Below are 22,188 nucleotides of genomic sequence, written 5' to 3' on the forward strand. Positions count from 1 at the left end.
TTTTGGTTGCTTGAGGACAAGCAACAATTCAAGTTTGGTGTTGTGATGCATGAGCATATTTCCTATCTTTTCCTAGTGAATTTGCATTCAATTTATTGAGCTTAATCAAGAATTAATTATCCTTTAGCCACTATGGATGCTACTTTGATTCGTGTGCAATTCTATTTATTTTAGGTAGCATTCGGTAGGATTTGATGGAGTTTCTGTAGAAAAAGAGAAGAAGACGAATGATGCTGTCAATACTGACCTCTCTGCACTCGAACCTAAATAACTTGAGATAAAGAGATCCAATGGACATGTTTCTAGTGGTATCAGAAAGCTAACTTCCAGAGCTTTCCAACAATATATAATAGTCCATACTTCTTCTCCAACCACATTGCCAAGGCTGCGCCTAACTTGAGATTTCTCAAGTTAGGCGCAAGACATTAATAAGCATGCACAAGGATTAGGCCACATTCCAAGTTAGGCGCCCAAATTGTCAAGTTAGGCGCCAGTTTCACTAACAACACTCCCTGGAGACTGCCAAGGCTGCGCCTAACTTGAGATTTCTGAAGTTAGGCACCAAACACAACAACAAGCACAAAGGATTAGAAGGCAATGAAGTTAGGCACACTCCACACTCAAGTAAGGCGCAGCATACGCGCACCAAGTGCCATTCCTCACTGCACTCTTCAAGTAAGGCGCAGCCTTTGCCAAGTTAGGCACAAGATCTTCAAGAACCAAGTGGTCCCAGCGTATGAATTAGGAGTACTCAAATATTTAATTAATTCTAATTTAAACTCTAATTTATTTTAAAAATAGGAAAAAAGATATTATTTTAGTTTAGAAAATAGAATTTAAATTAATTAGGACTAGATATAAAAGAAAAAAAAAACTTCTCTACCACTTCATTCTGTAAATTACAGTTTACCTGAATCCTAGTTTTTCTCTCTGAACCATGAGCAACTAAACCTCCACTGTTAAGGTTAGGAGCTCTGTCTATTGTATGGATTGATTCTATTGTTTTTCTATTTGAATTCATGTACTGATTTATAATTCAAGAATTATTTTCGTTCTTTATTTTATGAATTTGGGTGGAACGGAAGTATGACCCTTGTTCTAATTAAGTTCTTGTATAACTTGGAAAAGCTTTTTACTTGAGCAACAGCTTGAAAACATATTCTCCTAAATTTCTAATTATCTGGAGTTAACGGGATATGTGACATATAATCCTCTTATATTGGGTAATTAGGATTTCTGTGGCATATAAACTAGAATTGTACTTCACTCTCTAATTGGAATTAAGTGATCAAGGAATTGGTGGTTGATGGATTTTAGAAGAGACTAAAAAGGTCTAAGGAATTAGGGTTTAGTCACATACAGTTTGCCATGAATTAAATTTTGCATAATTAAAATAGTTAGTAAGAAAAGTCAATCCGGAAAATAGATATCTCTAAAGCCTTAACTGCTTTCTCCATATTTTATTCACAACTTATTTATTGCCTATCTTCTGATATTCTGAGTTTCCTGTTTAATGCTTTTTGAACTCTCAAACACCATTTTCTGTTTGTCTAACTAGGTAAATCACTTAACCATTGTTGCTTAGTCCATCAATCCTCATGGGATCGACCCTCATTCACTTGGTGTACTACTTGGTACGACCCGGTGCACTTGCCAATTAGTTTGTGGTTGTAAATTCCGCACCATGTCTCCCACCTAGCACTTTTATTTTAAGTCCTTAAGTTGGACATTTGGTGGAATCCTTGCTATGGTGGCTTATGCTTGAATTCATCCTGGAATCCCCACCAGTGTTTGCATTTCCAATGTGCGCCGGGATCCCAAATTAGGCGCATAAAGCCTTTAGGGAAGTGTAGGTAATGGCAAGGCCCCAATAGGATTGGTTGTTGAAATGAATTCCGGGGTCCCAAATCTTGTTTTCGCACCCATCTTCTTGTTGACTACCATAGTTAAGTTTCGGTGACAAGGCTTGTGAATTCTCAATTATGCATCCAAACATTCTCCTAGATCCATGCAATTTGGTTCTATACAAACCATTGCTATTTCAAATTTGAGCATGCTACCATCATGAGCTTAGAGTGATGTTTCCAACCACTAACCATCTCCCTTTTGCTCTTAAAGCCACAAAGTGCTCTAAGTTACCCATCCGTCTCAATCAAACCATATTCAAGTGGGATAATAAAGCATAGAGATGAGATATTTACCCACTTGAATGAAAGAATAGATGGTGATAGCTTGGGGAGAGGTGTTTCCAACAATCTTTTAAGCTCTACTCCTTTGTGTTCTTCCTTGTCAAATTCCACCTCTAGGCAAGTTTCTTCACATTCAACCCCTTCCTCTTGGTAGCTTTCTTCCAATTCAATTTCTTCTTCATTGCTTACCAATGGTTTGGGAGGTGAAGTATATTCTTCTTTAATCTCCATGTCAAGCCCAATGGAGGAGGATTCAATTATACATAAGAATTCCTCAATGATTGAATCCATCTCTTGGTTAACTTCTTCAAAGTCTTTAACCATGATATGTCTTGGAGGTTGTACACCCTCCTCAACATCAATGTCAAGCTTCTTAGAAGAGGGCTCTATGATTCCACATTCTCATGTACTTCCAACATCTTCTAGGTCTTCAACCACTTATTCCGGCTCAATTATGTTAACTTCCTTCCCTTGTTGTACTCTTGCTTCAACTCATCTTCTCCAAATTGAAGCACCAAACTCACTCCCTCACTATGCTCCTTGATTGCTTCTCCACATTCAACAATGGGAGTTTCTTTATCGCATAGGCTTAGGCGGGAGGAGACCATATTGTGAACGGCTTTCGCCACGATAGCAATCTTGGCTTCTATCTCCTTGAACTCCTTTTGTGTCTCTTCTTAACTTTGACTTGGTGCACGGAATTGTGATCATACTTTTCACAACTCTGGTACAACTAACCAGCAAGTGCACTGGGTTATCCAAGTAATAAAACCTTACGCGAGTAAGGGTCGATCCCACGGAGATTGCCGACTTTAAGCAAGCTATGGTCATCCTGTAAAGGTTAGTCATGCAGATTCAATTGGTTATAAGTTTTGATAATTACAAGATAAATAAAACGTAAATCAAAATAAAGATACTTATGTAATTCATTGGTTGGGATTTCAGATAAGCATTTGGAGATGCTTTATTGCTTCTGAACCTCTGCTTTCCTAGTGTCTTTATCCAATCATGCGTGCTCCCCTCCATGGCAAGCTGTATGTTGGTGGATCACCATTGTCAATGGCTACCATCCATCCTCTCAGTGAAAATGGTCCAGGTACAGTTTCGGTACGGCTAATCAACTATCGGATCTCTCGTCTCAGATGAAAAATACCAGGCACAGCTACCGCATGGCTAATCATCTGTTGGTTCTCACTTGTGTCGGAATAGGATCTCTCTATCCTTTTGCACACTGTCACTATGCCGAACATTCGTGAGTTTGAAGATCGTCACAGTCATCCTGTCCCATATCCTACTCGAAATATCACAGACAAGGTTTAGACTTTTCGTATCTCGGGAATACTGCCAATTGGTTCTAGCCTCTACCATGAAGGTTCTAATCTCACGGATTCGAATGCTCTGTTGTTAGGAGAGGCAAGTCAAATATGTGGATCAGAGGCCCAAGAGACTATACTCTGGTTGTCATCCAATGACTATGTTGAACATCATGTAGACCGCTTGTTATTGACAGGCACGCGGATCATGGCTAAGCGAGTAACGAAGATAGTGGGTGATTGTCACGGGTCACCCCTTTATTTTGACTTAACTGAATTAAGTATGAGAGTATATCTTAGAGAAGAAGTAAGCGTGAATTGAAAGAGAAACAATAGTACTTGCATTAATTCATGAAGAATAGCAGAGCTCCGCACCTTAATCAATGAGGTGTTGAAACTCCACCGTTGGAAAATGCATAAGAGAAAAAGGTCTAGGAATGGCCGAATGGCCGGCCTCCCCAAATGTGGAAGATGGCATAAGCTCTAACACAATAGTAAAAAGTGCTATTTATACTAGATTAGTTACTAAGGATTACAGGAAATAAGTAACTAAGTGCAGATAGTGCAGAAATTCATTTCTGTGGCCCACATGGTATGTGTTTAGACTGAGCATTGAGCTTTACACGTGCATGGGCTTTTTCTAGAGTTAAATGCCAGCTTGGATGCCAGTTTGGGCGTTTAACTCCAGTTCTGGTGCCAGTTCCGGCATTTTACGCCAGAAAAGGGTCTCTGGCTGGTGTTTGAACGCCAGTTTGGGCCATCAAATCTCAGGCAAAGTATAAAATAATATACATTTATGGAAAGCCCAAGATGTTAGATTTCCAGCCCAATTGAAAACGCGCCAATTAGACTTCTGTAGCTCTAGAAAAATGCGTTTGACTGCAGGGAGGTCAGAATCTAATAGCATCTGTGGTCTTTTCTCAGCCTCTGAATCCGATTTTTGCTCAGGTCCCTCAACTTCAGCCAGAAAATACCTAAAATTATAGAAAAAGCACACAAACTCATAGTGAAGTCCAAAAATGTGATTTTTTCATAAAAACTAATAAAAATATAATAAAAAGTAACTAAAACATACTAAAAACAATGCCAAAAAGCGTATAAATTATCCGTTCATCAATTTTCAACCACTCCATTGGGGGTTACCATTGATCTATCAGCAAGCTGCAATGGCATTCTTGTAGGCTTTACTTCTTCTATAGACAACTTCCTCATCATAGATAGAGGCATTAGGTTGATACTTGATCCCAAATCACACAATGCCTTGTCAATAGACACACTGCCAATGATGCACATCAAGATCACTGTTTCCTTCTCATTCCAGCTTCTCTTTTTGTTGATGAGCTCCTTGAGGAATTTTGCATACAATGGCATCTGCTCCAATGCTTTAGCAAGGGGAATGTTGATTTCCAGCTTCTTGAAAACCTCTAAAAACTTGGGAAATTGTTGATCCTTAAGCTCCTTTTTGAGGATCTGGAAAAGGAGGAGTGTAAGGCTTCACCTCCCTCTTCTTTTATTTTGGATGCTCTTCCATGACTTGTTTCCCCTTCTTTGAAGCTTGTGGTTCTTCCTCCTTCTTGTTGAGCTTCTCTTGGTCTTTCTCCTCGGCTGTCGTTTCTTCTTTATCATTAGCCTTGTCACCTTCCATTGTCCTTCCACTCCTGAGTTGGATTGCTTTGCATTCTTCTTTGGGGTTTGGAATGGTATCACTTGGGAAAATATTGGTTGGTCTTTCAGCTTGTTTGGCCGATTGTCCTATTTATCTTTCAAGATTCTTCATGGTGACCTCTTGTTTATCCTGAATTTTAATTAGACTCTCTTGCCCCTTTGCTAGATCCTGTGTGGTTTGAGCAAGCGCTTGTAATGTTGCCTCAAGAGCTGAGATCCTGGTTTCATGATAGTCAATGGATGGTATGTTGGGATATCATGATTGTTGCTAGAAGTTATTTGGGTTATTGAAATAGTTGTTCTGGGAATTGAAAGGCGGTGTGGAGAAATTATTTTAGTGAGTTTGTGAGTTGTTGGGTTGTTGATATGAATTTTGTGGTTTTCTGTATGGGTTAGTTTTGTTGGATGAATGAGGTTGACTATTTGTATTGCGGGAGTTGTTGGAATTGTGACTCTTTTGCCATGAATTTTGATTATCACCCCACCTTAAATTGGGATTATTCTTCCATGATGGATTGTATGTATCTCCATGGAATTCATTCTGTGAAGAGTTTGAGGTGTTATGCATATATTGGATTGTTCTAGCTGCTGCTCATAGTTACTTTTCTCAGAGGCTTCATTACTTTGGCTCCATCCATTTGAGGGCTGGCTTGCTGTGTTAACTGAAGCCACTTGGAGTCCATCAATCCTCTTTGTCATCAACTCCATCTGCTCTTGGATTTGTTGGTGCATCAACTTGTTCTGTGCCAAGATAGTGTCTACTACTTCTAGCTCCAACACACCCTTCTTTTGTGCTGGTTGGCGTTGCCTTTGATGAGCATAGAAGTATTGATTGTTGGTCACAATGTCTATGAATTTTGGGCTTCTTCTACTGTCTTCATGAGTTGCAATGAACCTCCTGTAGAGTAATCTAAAGACTCTTGAGCTCTTAAGGTTAATCCCTCATAGAAATTCTAAAGTTTTTCCCATTCACTAAACATTTGGTGTGGACATTTCCTTATAAGAGCTTTGTATCTTTCCCATGCCTCATAAAGTGATTTACCATCCATTTGAGTGAATGTTTGCACTTCTGTCTTCAATCTTATGATCCTATAAGGTGGGTAGTATTTGGATAGGAATTTATTCACCAAATTATCCCAAGTGTTGATGTTTTCTTTGGGAAATGTCTCTAGCCATTGAGATGCCTCGTCTCTCAAGGAGAATAGAAATAGAAGTAGCTTATAGATGTTTGGATACACACCATTGGTCTTGACAGTTTCACAAATCCTCAAGAAGGTATATAAGTGCTGGTTCAGATCTTCAAGTGGACTTCCTCCATAGGAACAATTGTTCTATACCAGGGTAATAAGTTGAGGCTTCAACTCAAACTTATTTGCATGAACATTGGGAGTGAGTATGCTGCTCCTACAGTTTCTTGGATTGGGGAAGGTGTAGGATGCTAGAACCCTCCTTTGAGGTTGACCATTGTTGTTGGCCACCTCTTCTGGTGGATTAGGGAGGTTACCCTCCATTTCTTGGTTTCCCTTTTACTTCTCTTCTCAATCTGAAGAATGTTCTCTCTGGCTCAGAATAAAAAAGATGTAGATGCACCTCTTCTTCCTCTTGGCATACAACACAAACAAACCCGAAACTAAAATAAAATACTCTACTATTAGAGTGAGGTTAAGGTTAGTTTGAACAAAGTCTCAAACAGTTAGTATGCTTAGTAAAAACAAAATAAAAATGCTAAATATAGATTATCACCTTACTTAATCATTGCCAATCTAATCAATCCCCAGTAATGGCGCCAAAAACTTGATGGGAAAAAATTGGATTTCCACACAATCTAACCGGCAAGTATACCGGGTCGCATCAAGTAATAATAACTCACAAGAGTGAGGTCGATCCCACAGGGATTGAGGGATTGAGCAACTTTAGTTAGATGATGAATTTAGTTAATATGAATAAAGTGGATGATTCGTGATCGATAGAGAATAAATTGTAAGAATTCTAAATGGCAGAATGTAAATTAGCAAGAAGTAAATGGCAGAAAATTTAATTCGACTGGAACTTAATATACAAGAAATTCAAAGTACTGAATCTTAAAGTGCAAGAAAAGTAAATAGCTGAATCTTAAAGTGCAGGAATTAAAAGTGCAAGAATACTAAATAACAAGGAAACTTAAATTTCATGAATAATAAAAGGATTTGGGTATTGGGAATTAAACAAAACTAATAAATGTAACTTTCAGCAAGTGCAGAGGAATCCAAGTGAAGGAAATTCAGAGAAAGTGATTCATCAAGGGTTGGAGATACTATAATCCTTCATGAATCAATTAGGTCTCAACTCCTTTCTCAATCATCTAGTAGATCTATAGCAGATTGAAATTGATTGGATCCCAATTCCTTGGCATTACAATCTCTCAAATCACAATCAATCAAGCCAATTCCTTGATCTAATTGTCATGAGAAGAGGTTAAATGCAAATATCTCATTCATAAGCCACACTAACTCTCAAGATCTCAAGTCCTCCCGAATGGTGTTGATCAAGAGAGTAGTGAAGGATAGAGCTCCAATTCTAATGCAAGTGATTCCCCTTCCGAGGCTCACAAGCATTCATGAATTCAACCTCCTTCCAGAGTGAAGAATTCTAAATCAAAACAGAAGATACCCAATAGCTACAAAGATGAATTGAGAAGAAGAAGAATTTTATTGATTCATGGGAATTACAATAGAGCTCCTCCCCCTAATGAAGGTGGGGTTTAGTTTATCATTGCTCTAGAACCCAAAACAGAAAATAAAGTACAAAAGAAGAAGAAGAAGATAAAAGAAATTTTTCACAGATCTAAATTCTTAAGGAAAACTAAAAGGAAGCAAAAAAATGAAAAATGATCAAAAGACCTTAATGAAATTGAATTTTCTCCTATTTATACACTTTCTAAATTAGTCATCCCAGCACTTGGAGTGGGCTTTTTGGCCTTTGATGAAACGGATAATAATGTGTTCTCAGCTAGTGTGGTTGTGGCTTGCTTCAAGAGATCATAGCATTCTCAAAGTAAACGCTACGTTCATTCACAGATGCGTGCGCGCCCTACGCGCATGTGCGTCCCTTGTGTTTTTTCCCATTGACGCGTGCGCTTACTGCGTACACGTACTGCGTGCGTGCGTGTTGATGCTACCTTCTATCTCGACCATGCTTGCGTGTACCATGCGTGCGTCCGCATCCTTGGTAGCGTTCACGAAATGAATGCTACGTTCGCGCCATGAATGCTCTTCATGCGTGCGCGTCCTGTGCGCATGCGCGTGGATGATGAAATGTCTCTTCTGCGTCCAGCGTCATGTACGCGTCTGCGCCCATCATTACTTTTGTCATATCGACGCATGCGCGTCGATGCCCCTCTTCGAATTTAAACTCTGAAAGTATCACAGGCGTTCACTCCAAGTGAATGTAGCGTTCATTTCTTGTGAACGTTAATCCTCAATCCACGCGTGCACAACTTGCGTGCGTAACCGTGGATTTCCAAATTGCTCATCCACGTGGAAACACTTTGTACACGTGCGCATCGCGTGTGAACGTAGCGTTCATCTGCACCTTGCTTCTCTGCCTTTTTCTTTTCATTATTTTGCACTTGAAATCAACCAATCAAGCAATCAAAGCCTAGCCAAAATCATAAGGTTTTGCATCTTTCATAATAATCAAACTAAATTGTGCATAAATCTCATGATTTTGCATAAAATCAACAATGTTTGATTGGGTCAAGGTAAATATGAAATTGCACTCCAATTACTTACTTAGCATGCAAGAAAGTGTAATAAACCTAATAAAAGCAAGGAAAAATGCTAGAAAAACTAGCATAAGATGACTTGTCATCAGTCGCATCGTCGAAGGCTCTATCGTCATCGTACCCGCCAGGTCATCGTTGCAATTTTGGAGCTGCCTCGTTGCCGCTTCCATCGAAGTAATGAGGAGAGGAATTAGGCCGTGCGGAGGAGAGAACCTGCATGTGACGTGGCCGAGAGATGGACAGAAAGCGTGCATGATGCATGAAAACTTGTCTCTCAACAAATTTCCCTTCGGCAAGTATACCGAATTGTCATCAAGTAAAACTCACAATAGAGTGAGGTCGAATCCCACAAGGATTGATTGGTTAAGAAACTTTAGTTAGAAGAATATGCAAGTTGAGCTAAACAGAATTTAGATTGAGAACTTGCAGAAATTTAAATGACTGGAAAGTAAATAACAGAAATTAAAGTGCAGAATCTTAAATGGGGATTTTGGGTAATGAGCATGAAAATAAATCACAGAAAGTAAAGAGAATGGGTAAGACCAGAAATGGGATAACCATTGGGTTTAGGAGATGTTGCATTCTCCGGATCAAGTTCATTCTCATCTCTTCCTCAATCAATGCATTCATTGATCTCCTTGGCAATCTTAAGTGATTGGATCCCAATTCCTTGGCGATCCAATCTCTCTAGGCTTGAACAATTGCCCAATTCCTTGATTTAATTGCTCATGAGAAGACATGAAGTGTGGTCACTGATTATACCACATGTATTTCCAAATCAAAGTGTTGGGAGGATTACATGTCACTATATCCGTGCAAACCCCAATTTGGTCCAACATGAGAAAGCATTTCTAGCATGATCTCCTCATCCCTTTTCCAAGGCTCAAAGGAGATCCAATTATGGAGAGTTTCTTTTCCAAGACAACTAACCAATTGAATTAAGATCGAAAGCTTTTTAGTAAGATCAAGAGAAAAGAAAGAAGAAGAAGAATGAAAACTATAATTGATCCATCAAATTACAACAGAGCTCCCTAACCCAATGAAAGGGGTTTAGTTGTTCATAGCTCTAGAAATGAAAAATGGTAGAAAAGAAGAATCTATGCTAAAAGTGCAGAAAAGTAAATATACAGAGAGTAGTTCCCAATAGTGCCAAGCTTCCCTATAGTTCAAAACTACTCCTATATATACTGCTCCTCTTGATCTTCTAGTGAGTTCTTCAAGTCTTGGATGTGGGCTCTGGATCTTGAGTTGAAGCAGTTCTCATCTTTAGTGGGCCCAGCTTGCAGAGAAATATAAATTAGGCTTGGGCATTTAGTGAGATTAACGTTGAGTGCCATTGTGGGTTCGAGAACGTTAGTGGCATTCACTTTTTCCACTAACGTTCCACCCTTATGTACCCACGTTAACTCCAACGTTAGTGGTCTTAACGTGACCACTAACGTTGCCTTCTCAATTTTTGGCCAACGTTATTGGGACTCACTTTTCCCAATAACGTTGGCTTATACCCCTTTGCGAACATTATTGGGAATCACTTTTCCCATTAACTTTGCTTGGTGCCTATTGTTCATACGTTAGAGTTCACGTTAGTGTAGCTAACGTGACTCTTAACATGGGTGTGTCTCACTTTCGAGAGCGTTAGTGACACTCACCTTTGTCACTAACGCTCCAAATGCCCAATTTCTCTACGTTAGAACTCACGTTAACTAAGTTAACGTGGCTCTTAATGTAGTAGTGATGCCATCTTCCAACGTTAGTGACAAAAGTGAGTGTCACTAACATTGGCTCTTTGATCACAACTCCACGTTAACTTTCACGTTAATGGTCTTAACATGAAAGTTAACGTAGGCAATGCTAGTTGGTCCAACATTAGTGACAAAAGTGAGTGTCACTAACGTTGGCTTTTGCTTTCCTCTTCCACGTTGGAGTTCACGTTAACTAAGTTAACGTGACTCTTAACGTGGATCATTGCCAAGTTTTCCAATGTTTGTGGTGTCCACTTTTACCACTAACGTTGGAGAAAAATGTTATTGGTGTTCACGTTTTCTCTTAACGTTGGAGTTCTCTTTTGCTTCTACGTTAACTACCACGTTAACTTAGTTAACGTGGCAAGTAACGTGAGCTATAGATGGCTTCACAGGCATTATTGGTGGTCACTTTTCTCATTAATGTTGCAAGCTTTTTACCATCCCACGTTAATGTTTACGTTAACTATGTTAACGTGAATAATAACGTACTTCTTCCTTGCTTCCTTTGCCCTGAAATTAAGCAATTAAAGTGCATCAAAGTTCTAGCCGCATGCATAAATCTCATGAAATCATGTAAAGTTCACAATATTTGCTTGAATCAAGATGTAAGTCTATTTTTACCTAAAACTTGCTTATTTACTAAGAAAATGCATGAAACTACCCTAAAACAGTAAAGAAAAGGTTAGTGAAACTGGCCTAGATGCCCTGGCATCACAACACCAAACTTAAGGCTTGCTTGTCCTTAAGCAAGTACTGAAGCATAAGAAGAATGAAATGAAAGAACAAGAAGATAAAATAGAAGTAGAATTCCTGGTTTATGGGGTTTCATGCATAGCAATTTAGGTTCCTCCCCTTATGTTTCAAGCCTTTATCAACTCCTTGGTCACTTTCTTGATTGCATCCTTTGAGACTTCTTTCTTATTCATCCTTCCTTCTTTTTCAAAGTTTATTTTTCTTTTTGCTAAGTACTTTGTGAGAGGGTGACTCTTTATGATAAGCTTTCAGCCAACACTCCCAAACCAGTTGGTTTAAGGTGCTAGGTGTTAAGACACCCCTAAGGACTTACTCCCTCAAGTCCCTTTCCCCCATACATACACACCACAGGCATATGGTTTATTATTTTCTTTCTTGAGACCTTGGTGTCCAACACCTCGTTGGGCTTTGGGTTACTAAGTGTTCTGTAGCAAAGGTTACTCTTGATAGTGGACTTTCAGCTGACAATCCCGGATTAGTTAATCCATGTTACCAAGTGATAAGGCACCCTTAAGAGCTTATTCATCCAAGTATATCCCTTGTACATAAACACCACAGACACATGCCTCAATTTTGAAACCCTTGGTGCCTAGCATTGTTTCTTATTGTGTTTCTTTCTTTTTCACTTTTATTGCTCTTTCTCTTTTCTTATTGGGATCTTATTGTTTAGTTAGTGTCAAAGGATGTATCTCAAACATAGGACTTAGGATAGGTTGTTACTTTCTTTCCTTATTTGGTGAACCAACTTAGCTTACTAATTATCCTACCACAAACATTCAGAATGCACTTCACAAAATAACCCCACTCTTGTTCTTTTCATAACATTTTCTTTTTGATTAACTTAAAGACACAAGCATACAAGTAAGAAAGATGAAAGTGAACACTCAAGACATTAAGCTAGCATTTAACCTAAGCAACGAAACTTAAATGCAGAATTGAAAGTCCTAAACTACTCATGGAAGCATGTTCTATTTCATACATGATTTTCCTTATTTAAAGCTTTGAAAAAGGTAAACTAAGAGGGAACTTTACCACCTTTAATAATCATGTTCCTTTGTCTTGGAATCCTCCTTAACTGCTTGAATCTCCATTCCCCTTGTGCTTTCCTATCAGCTTTTTCCAGAAACCAGCATCATCCATCTTCTTCTTTAACGCTTCCTTTTGCTGTTTCACCTTTCCCTCTTCTTTCTCTGTTAAGTTCTTGCGAACTGCCTCATAACTTGGGATGTCAGGGTGCAAGTTATGCATATGCTCAGTCATATAGTTTAACCTTGCCTGAGTGTTGATGTTGAATTCTTCTCGATGCAGTTGCGTTCCTTCATTGAGCACATTGAATTCGTTGAATGCTTTCATCTGAGCCATCTGGCATTGATTGAGTTCCTGGAGGCGTTTATCTTGGCTTTCTTGCCTTTCAGACACTTGATTGATCGCTTGAGTCAGCTGAGAGTAGTACTCTTGTTGTTGCTCCATTAGCTGTTTCTGCCATTCCCCTTGTTGATTCATCCAATTTGTTAGCATTTCCTCTTGACGATCCATTCTCTGAGATTGAAATTGTAACTGTTGTTCTTATCCTTCCATGTATCTTCTTGATAAATCGTCAATGGCTCCTCGGATGTGACCCAAATTGATGTTGGTTGGGTCATGATATCCTTCTTGATGATGTTCTGTTGGTTGGGGTTCTTCTTGGAGAGGTTCTTTTCCTGATGTCCTCTTCCTTAGATGGGGTCTTTTCTGCTGTTGAGTTGGTGTCAAATGCGTTATGCGTTGAAGTGTAAGTGATCTCCCAAGACCTACCCACATTGGATTACTGTCCTAGAAGACTACCTTGGCTTTCGTGCATAATATGAAAATGGTGCTGGGATACCAAAGTCTAGCACCCGAATCACTATTCTCTGCTGATTCTTGAATTCCCTCAGCTATGATTTCGTGCACATTGATTCCCCCACCCTTTATTAAGCAATGTACCATAGTGGCTCTAGCGATGTTGACCTCAAAATTGTTTGCAGCTGGGAGGATGGATCGTCTCACGAGCTCAAACCATCCCTTGGCTTCCGGGGTGAGGTCCCCTCTTTTGATGAACCGGGGCCTCCCATCCAAATACCTTTCCCAGTCACCCGCAATTTCTTCCACTTCATCATCATTGGGGCCATTGTTTATTCTTTCTTGATAGCCGAGCTCAACAAAACGTGGTGATTTCAGCTGGAGAACCCTTGTTATGGCATCAGGGCTGAAATCCACCACTGTTCTTCTTATGTAACTCTTGAAGGTGGGGTTTATGGTCTTATCTTCTCTAACTATATTTGCATAGAATTCCTTGATGAGGTTTGCATTAATTCTTATTTCTGGATTGGTGAGCCTTTGCCAACCTCTTTGCTCAATCTTCTCCCGAATTTGTGGACATTCATCTTCGTTAAACTGGAATGTTGACTCAGGCAGTATCTTTTTGTCCTTTATTCTTTCAAACTTGAGCTCATGGAAGGCTGTTTTGAATCTCCTTCCATCGAAGGGATTGCTCTCCATTGGTTCTTTCCTCTTTTGCTTCTTGGAGCTTAATGATGCCATGAGTGAGAATTGAATTACGAAGATAGTAAAGGCTAGGAGTTTGAAGATAGAGTTCGGTTGGGTTGAGGTAGAATGTGTCTTGGAGGAATGTGTTTTGAGAGAAGGAAAAGCGGTGAGTTGGATGAATAATTGAAGGGGGGCTAGAGCAGTGAGGGTTCCTTATATAGGCTGGTGGTGATAGTTGAATGGTGTAGATCAATGGCACAGCCTTGATAGTGGACAGTTGGGGTTTGGTACGAGGTGAGCACAAGGATCATCATATTTATGAACTAATTGCTTCAGTTTCCAAGATGACCCATATTCATCCTTTCATGACAACATTTTCCAAGGGGGTCTCCTTGAAGACAAGTATATAGCCCCCTTGACTAAAGTGGCCGAACCTCCTTCCATTAGTTGTTCCATCAATCTACTCCAATCCCCCTTTTTCATTTCCTATATATGACAAAAGGGATACAGAAAGTTAATTGAAATTTTGGTGGGAATATTTAAAATATGACAAAAGAAAAAAAATTTTTTTTGATATGATCTTCATGAAGACAAAACAACTGACTCCCTTAATGCTCATATATGCACATTGGTGACACCAAACTTAGTTTGTGATCATGTGGTGTTCAAGGATTTAAATCAAGATTCTTAGCCCAAAATGACATAATTTGTGTTCATGCCATCTTGATGTGCCTTGAACACCAAACTTGTTATTCACTATATGTTGCATATAAGAATTTTGTTAAATGTTTGTCAAAGTTGTTTTGAAATTCATGATCTTACTTTATTAACTAACACTAAAGAATTTAAAAGAATGGTTAATAATCATGGGTTGCCTCCCATGAAGCGCCTCTTTAACGTCATTAGCTTGACGGTTGACCCTTGTCAGGGTGGTTGGTGGTGCTTGAAATCCTCCCCTCTTGCAGTGTGTTTGTCTCTAGTGGATTTGTTGAGAAGTTTATCTCCTGGGGAGAAATCCTCTGTAGGGGTCTTCTTGTTTCTCCATCTTCTGGGTACTTTCTTCCTTGTTTCTCTTGATGCTGTCTTGCTTTCTATAGACTCTTTCTCTAAGGGATCCTTGTTGTTGACTTTGCATGACTCTGGTGGTTCTGGTTCCCTTTGGATCACCTTTGAATGTGGTTCTTCCTGAATATATGGCTTTCCAACCCATGGGATTTCCAGTTGTGTTGTTTGCGCTTCACTGCTTGTTTATTGCATTAGTGCTTCATTCCGCTCTTCTCTTGATTCTTTGTTTTCTTGACTTGCTTCTTTGAGAGGTTGAAAACATTAAAAGTGAGCTGCTCATCATGTATTCTCAGTACTAGCTCTCCTCGCTCTACATCTATGAGTGCTCTGGCTGTGGCTAAGAATGGTCTTCCCAGAATGATGGGGTAAATAGGATTCTCATCCATTTCCAGAACAACAAAATCTGTGGGCAGATAATAGCTCTCAACTTTCACTAGCATATTTTCAACCACTCCTATTGCTTGTTTTTTAGTTTTGTCAGCCAATCTGATAATTACATCAGTAGGAGTTAGTTCATTGATTTGGAGCTTCTTCATGAGGGAGAGAGGCATTAGGTTGATGCTTGCTCCCAAGTCACAAAGCCCTTTGTCAATCATTGTTTCTCCTATGGCACAAGGAATGTGGAAACTCCCTGGATCCTTCTTCTTTTTTGGGTGGTCCTGGTTGAATGAGAGCACTGTAATCCCTGTTCATCTTTATTGTTTGTCCACCCTTCAATGGACTTTTTCTGGCTAGTAGCTCCTTTATATACTTGATGTAGAAAGGCATTTGCTGGAGGGTTTTAATGAATGGTATATTTACATCAAGAGATGCAAACATATCAAGGAACCTTGAATACATTCTCCCTGCTACACCACCTTTAAGCCTGTGGGGAAAAGGTGCATATGGGTTCAATACCTCCTTCTTCTTCAGCTCTTCCTTGGATGTAGGTTGGGGTGTATAGCTTCCTTTCTCCTGGCTTTCCTTTTGATTATTTTGGAGGTGTTCTACTCCATTCATACTCCCCTAATCACTTGTGGTTATCATTTTGCATTCTTCCCATCTCACTTTCTTTGTTTCTTCTCTTGGATTCTTTTCTGTATCACTCGGGAATCTATCAGTGGGTTTGGGAATTTTTTGAGATAGATATCCTACTTGGGACTCCAATCTCTTGATGTTTTCTCCTTGGTTCTTGATATTGGCTCGCACTTCTTCCTTAAACACTTTGTTGTCTTGGACTTCTCAGCATAAGTTTTCAAGTAGAGCCTCAATCTTTGAGAGCCTATCATCTGTTAATGATGGTGAGTTAATATTAGGTGGTTGAGAAGGTTGGTTAGATGGATGTTGGTAAGATCCCTATGAGGTTTGTTGATGAGTTGCATTGTTGTTGGAATTGAGGTTGTGGTGTCTCTGATCTTGCCCTTGGTCTTGTTGGTTTCCCCATCCAAAGTTGGGGTGATTTCTCCATCCAGAGTTGTAAGTTTTGGAGTATGGATCATGATCTTGTCTAGGTGAGTTTCCAACATAGTTGGCTTGCTTCAAGTCACCTTCTTCTCCTATGTTCGCTCCTTCTTGAGCTGACGATGAAGTGATGGCTGCTGCAACTTGGTTTTCCTCCACCTTCTTGGTAAGATCTGCTAGCTACTTGGTGATCATCTTATTTTGAGCTAACAATGCATCCATGTGGTTCAGCTCCATTACTCCTTTGGTGTTACTTCTTTCGGAGGCATAGAAGTAGTCATTCTCAGTAACTGTTTCAATGACATCTATGGCTTCTTCAATGGTTTTCTTCTTGTTTAGAGAGCTTCCTGATGAATGATCCACAGCCTTCTTTGACTCATAGGAAAGACCTTCATAGAAAATGTGAAGTTGAACCCATTCATTGAACATATCTGGTGGGCATCTTCTTGTTAAGTCTTTGAACCTCTCCCATGCTTCATAAAGAGTCTCACCATCTTGTTGCCTGAAAGTTTACACCTCAGCCCTTAGCCTGTTGATCCTTTGCGGAGGGTAAAATCTTGCCAAAAATTTTTTTACCACATCTTCCCAATTTGTTAAACTCTCATTTGGGAAGGATTCAAGCCATTTGGATGCCTTGTCCCTGAGTGAAAAAGGAAACAAGAGCAGCCTATAGACATCCGGATGGACTCCGTTAGACTTCACAGTGTCACAAATTCTCAGGAAGGTGGTTAGATGTTGATTGGGGTCTTCTTGAGCACTTCCTTCAAATGAACAATTGTTCTGAACAAGGGTGATGAGCTGGGTTTTAGTTTGAAATTGTTGGCATGTATGGTGGACTTCTGAATGCTACTTCCACAGTTTCCTGAATTAGGATGGATATAGGAGCCTAGAACTCTCCTTTCTTGCCCAGCACGGTTTGCATGGCCTTCTAGCATGGTTGTGAGCTTCTTCTTCATGATTGTTCTCCAAATTTTCTTCCATATTGGGTTCAAAGTATTCTTCCTCTTCCTCAGCACCAATAATTCTTTTCCCTCTTGCTTCCCTTCTTAGTCTCCAAAGGGTCCTTTCAGGTTCAAAATCGAAGGATGTTGAAACTCCTTCTCTTCTCCCTGTCATACAACAGACAGATTGCACAACAGGAGATAAAATGAAGAAACTATTCTTGTTAGAGTAATTGTTAGTGTGAGTGATGCAACTTATCAAACAGTTAGTGGGTTAGTGAGCAGAATTGTAATTATCAAAGAAAGAAAGAACGAAAAATAAAGAGGGTGAAGGGGGTGAGGAAGAAATTAAAACAAACTAAAACAAATTGACTGAATCAAATAAACAAAAAGAAAAATGCTCAATCTAGTGATCTTCAAACTTAATCATTGTTGATTCAAAATCAATCCCCGGCAACAGCGCCATAAACTTGATGCATGAAAACTTGTCTCTCAACAAATTTCCCTTCAGCAAGTATACCGAATTGTCGTCAAGTAAAACTCACAATAGAGTGAGGTCGAATCCCACAAGGATTGATTGGTCAAGCAACTTTAGTTAGAAGAATATGCTAGTTGGGCTAAACAGAATTTAGATTGAGAACTTGCAGAAATTTAAATGACTACAAAGTAAATAACAGAAATTAAAGTATATAATCTTAAATGGGGATTTGGGGTAATGAGCATCAAAATAAATGACAAAAAGTAAAGAGAATGGGGAAGACCAGAAATGGAATAATCATTGGGTTCAGGAGATGTTGCATTCTCCGGATCAAGTTCATTCTCATCTCTTCCTCAATCAATGCATTCATTGATCTCCTTGGCAATCTTAAGTGATTGGATCCCAATTCCTTGGCGATCCAATCTCTCTAAGCTTGAACAATTGCCCAATTCCTTGATTTAATTGCTCATGGGAAGATATGAAGTGTGGTCACTGATTATACCATATGTATTTCCAAATCAAAGTGTTGGGAAGATTACATGTCACTATATCTGCCCAAACCCCAATTTGGTCCAACATGAGAAAGCATTTCTAGCATGATCTCCTCATCCCTTTTCCAAGGCTCAAAGGAGATCCAATTATGGAGAGTTTCTTTTCCAAGACAACTAACCAATTGAATTTAGATCGAAAGCTTTCTAGTAAGATCAAGAGAAAAGAAAGAAGAAGAAGAATGAAAACTATAATTGATCCATCAAATTACAACAGAGCTCCCTAACCTATTGAAAGGGATTTAGTTGTTCATAGCTCTAGAAATGAAAAATGGTAGAAAAGAAGAATCCATGATAAAAGTGCAGAAAAGTAAATATACAGAGTGTAGTTCCCAATAGTGCCAAGCTTCCCTATAGTTCAAAACTACTCCTATATATACTACTCCTCTTGATCTTCTAGTGAGTTCTTCAAGTCTTGGATATGGGCTCTGGATCTTGAGTTGAAGCAATTCTCATCTTTAGTGGGCCCAACTTGCAGAGAAATATGAATTAGGCGTGGGCATTTAGTGAGATTAACGTTGAGTGCCATTGTGGGTTCGAGAACGTTAGTGGCATTCACTTTTTCCACTAACGTTCCACCCTTACGTACCCACGTTAACTCCAACATTAGTGGTCTTAACGTGACCACTAACGTTGCCTTCTCAATTTTTGGCCAACGTTATTAGGACTAACTTTTCCCAATAACGTTGGCTTATACGCCTTCGCGAACGTTATTGGGAATCACTTTTCCCATTAACATTGCTTGGTGCCTTTTGTTCCTATGTTAGAGTTCACGTTAGTGTAGCTAACGTGACTCTTAACGTGGGTGTGTCTCACCTTCGAGAGCGTTAGTGACATCCACCTTTGTCACTAACACTCTAAATTCCCAATTTCTCTACGTTAGAACTCACGTTAACTAAGTCAACATGGCTCTTAACGTAGTAGTGATGCCATCTTCCAACGTTAGTGACAAAAGTGAGTGTCACTATCGTTGGCTCTTTGATCACAACTCCACATTAACTTTCACGTTAATGGTCTTAACGTGAAAGTTAACGTAGGCAATGCTAGTTGGTCCAACGTTAGTGACAAAAGTGAGTGTCACTAACGTTGGCTTTTGTTTTCCTCTTCCACGTTGGAGTTCACGTTAACTAAATTAACGTGACTCTTAACGTGGATCATTGCCAAGTTTTCCAACGTTAGTGGTGTTCACTTTTACCACTAACGTTGGAGAAAAACGTTATTGGTGTTCACGTTTTCTCTTAACGTTGGAGTTCTCTTTTGCTTCTACGTTAACTACCACGTTAACTAACTTAGTTAACGTGGCAAGTAACGTGAGCTATGGATGGCTTCGCAGGCGTTATTGGTGGTCACTTTTCTCATTAACATCGCAAGCTTTTTACCATCCCACGTTAATGTTTACGTTAACTAGGTTAACGTGAATAATAACGTGGTTCTTCCTTGCTTCCTTTGCCCTAAAATTAAGCAATTAAAGTTCATAAAAGTTCTAGCCAAAGTCATGAGATTGTGCATCATCAATTTATCATGCAATTCTAGCAAAATTCTCATGAACTCATGCAAAGTTCACAATAGTTGCTTGAATCAAGGTGTAATTGTAATTTCATCCAAAGCTTGCCTTATTCACTAAGAAAATGCATGAAACTACCCTAAAACAGTAAAGAAAATGTCAGTGAAACTGGCCTAGATGCCCTGGCATCAGTGCACGAGAGAAAGTTGCCATCTTTGGGTTGCCGTCGCCGAGCTTCCATGGCTGCCGCCAACGAGCTTCGAAGAGAGAGGAGCTTGAGGACAGAGAGAGATCGATCGGGGGAGTTTCTATTCGCGTGGTGGAGCCTTCATCGCCGTAGATCTGTCGCTGCCATTGAGCCAGATTCATCACCACCATTCCTGCCACTGTCACTGTCCTTTGGTTGGTCACCAACAACAGCCACTGATGCGGATTTTTCAAACCATAAAACACCAGCAAGTGCACTGGGTCGTACCAAGTAATAACTCAGGGTGAGTAAGTGTCGATCTCACAAGGATTAACAGATTAAGCAAACAATAGTATACCGATTAATTTAGTCAGACAATCAATTTAGGGTTTCAGAAAGCTTTGAACATAAATAGCAATTAAATAAAAAAAATAGTGAGTGTTGAAAGGTAATATGATTAATAGAGTTAATGTTTTAGAGATGTTAAAACTTCTGGATCAATACTATTTACTTTTTCGCCTTGATCATGCAAAGATACTTTTATGACAAATCATTAGTAATCAAACCTCAATCCCTTGGCCATTCAACTTCTCTTTAACCTAATTAATCACTATCCCTTAGTTAATTATTTAAGAAAAGAGTTAAGAACTTTTACTAATTCATAAGCCACACAATTCATAAGAATCTTCCCTAGTTGATTTGATGTCACTTATCAAGTCTAGTTTCAAAACATAAGAGTTGTGAGAATTAGTTGTCAAGCTTAATTCAATTAATCAACTTTCCCAAGAGGTTAAGAGAATTCAAGTCAGAGAAAAATTATTTTCCAACACATTCAAACCCTTTAAGATGAAGAACGAAAACCTTTTCTTAAGAATAAATTAATGTATAAATCAATGTTAGAAAAGCTAATTTATTAATCTATGGAATTAACAGAGCATCTTACTTTAACCAATGAGAATTAGTTGCTCATGTTCTTCAAAGAAATCCTTAATTATGAAAAGTAAAAACTTCCGAAGAAGGGAAGAGGGCACTGACCTCTTCCCTTATATACTAACCCTAGAAATAAATTCAAATTTTTAACATAAATAGAATCAAAGCTAAAGTAAAATCAAATCTCTTTCATAACTGTTTTCTTTTTCGTGATGATCTCATCCTTAATTGTTTGTAATCCTCAATTCATGCCATCATTGGTGGGCTTTTGATTGATCATCCAAACGTTGATCAATTGGAGATAGGATGGCTTTGTTTGAAGTCCTAGAAGGTGAACTTGATATCCACGACCCGCGCGGGGATCCCTACGTGCCACGTGATGTCTCTTCTTGGGTTGAATTGCTCTCTGTGAAGCCCATGTACAGCTTGAAAGATGCTACATCGTACGTGGCCTTAATCTCCATCAATTGTTTTGCCCTTTTGCATTGTACGTAGTGAAAACCCACATTCCACATGAACCAAGGGTCGTGCATACGCACATACCACGGGAATGCACGAAAGGCCAAATGTTCACTTGATGTGCATACGCATGCTACATGCGTACACATTTGTCCCTTTTATTCCTTAACATGGTATGTAGTGAAAACCACATTGCATGTCCCTTGCTCTATATTTATAGAGAGGTTTCTATTCATCACAGAGAGCATTCTGCTTGTCACATAGAGCTTCTTGCTAGCTGCTTTATGTCTTCTTTCCTTCTCTGTTTCTTGCTGCTTTCCCTCCAAAGTTTCTTGTAATAAATGAAATTCATCTAGTCAAAGTAATGTTCAATTTATCCTTAAAATCATTGCTTATTGAATGAGAATTCTTCGTAAATTAATTGAAATAGAGGAGGAAAAAAACCAAAGATGCGGATGCATAACAACACCAAACTTAATCTCTTACTTTTCCATAAGAAAGCAAAGAAAATAGAAAAGAAAGTAGAGTTAAATTAGATAGAGTGGAGTTAAACAAATCTTGAGGTTCATGCCATTCTAAGGAGTGGTGTTTAACAAGCTCTATGATTGTAACGGCCCAACTCCCAGTATGCCATGGTCATACAAGAAGCTAAGTGTTACTAACGTGTCCTTCTTAATTATTAACTATTATTTAATATATG

The 22,188-nt window shown here is 39.1% G+C and overlaps 1 non-coding gene across 1 annotated transcript; it reads left to right on the top strand.

Moving 5' to 3' along the window:
• Positions 1-16,865: 16,865 nt before the first annotated feature.
• On the top strand, positions 16,866-16,972 carry LOC127746884 (small nucleolar RNA R71). The gene has a single exon (XR_008008696.1). It is a non-coding gene; the product is annotated as a small nucleolar RNA R71 (small nucleolar RNA).
• Positions 16,973-22,188: the final 5,216 nt, after the last annotated feature.

Source organism: Arachis duranensis, chromosome 4 (genome assembly GCF_000817695.3).
Source record: "Arachis duranensis cultivar V14167 chromosome 4, aradu.V14167.gnm2.J7QH, whole genome shotgun sequence".
Taxonomy (NCBI): Eukaryota; Viridiplantae; Streptophyta; class Magnoliopsida; order Fabales; family Fabaceae; genus Arachis; species Arachis duranensis.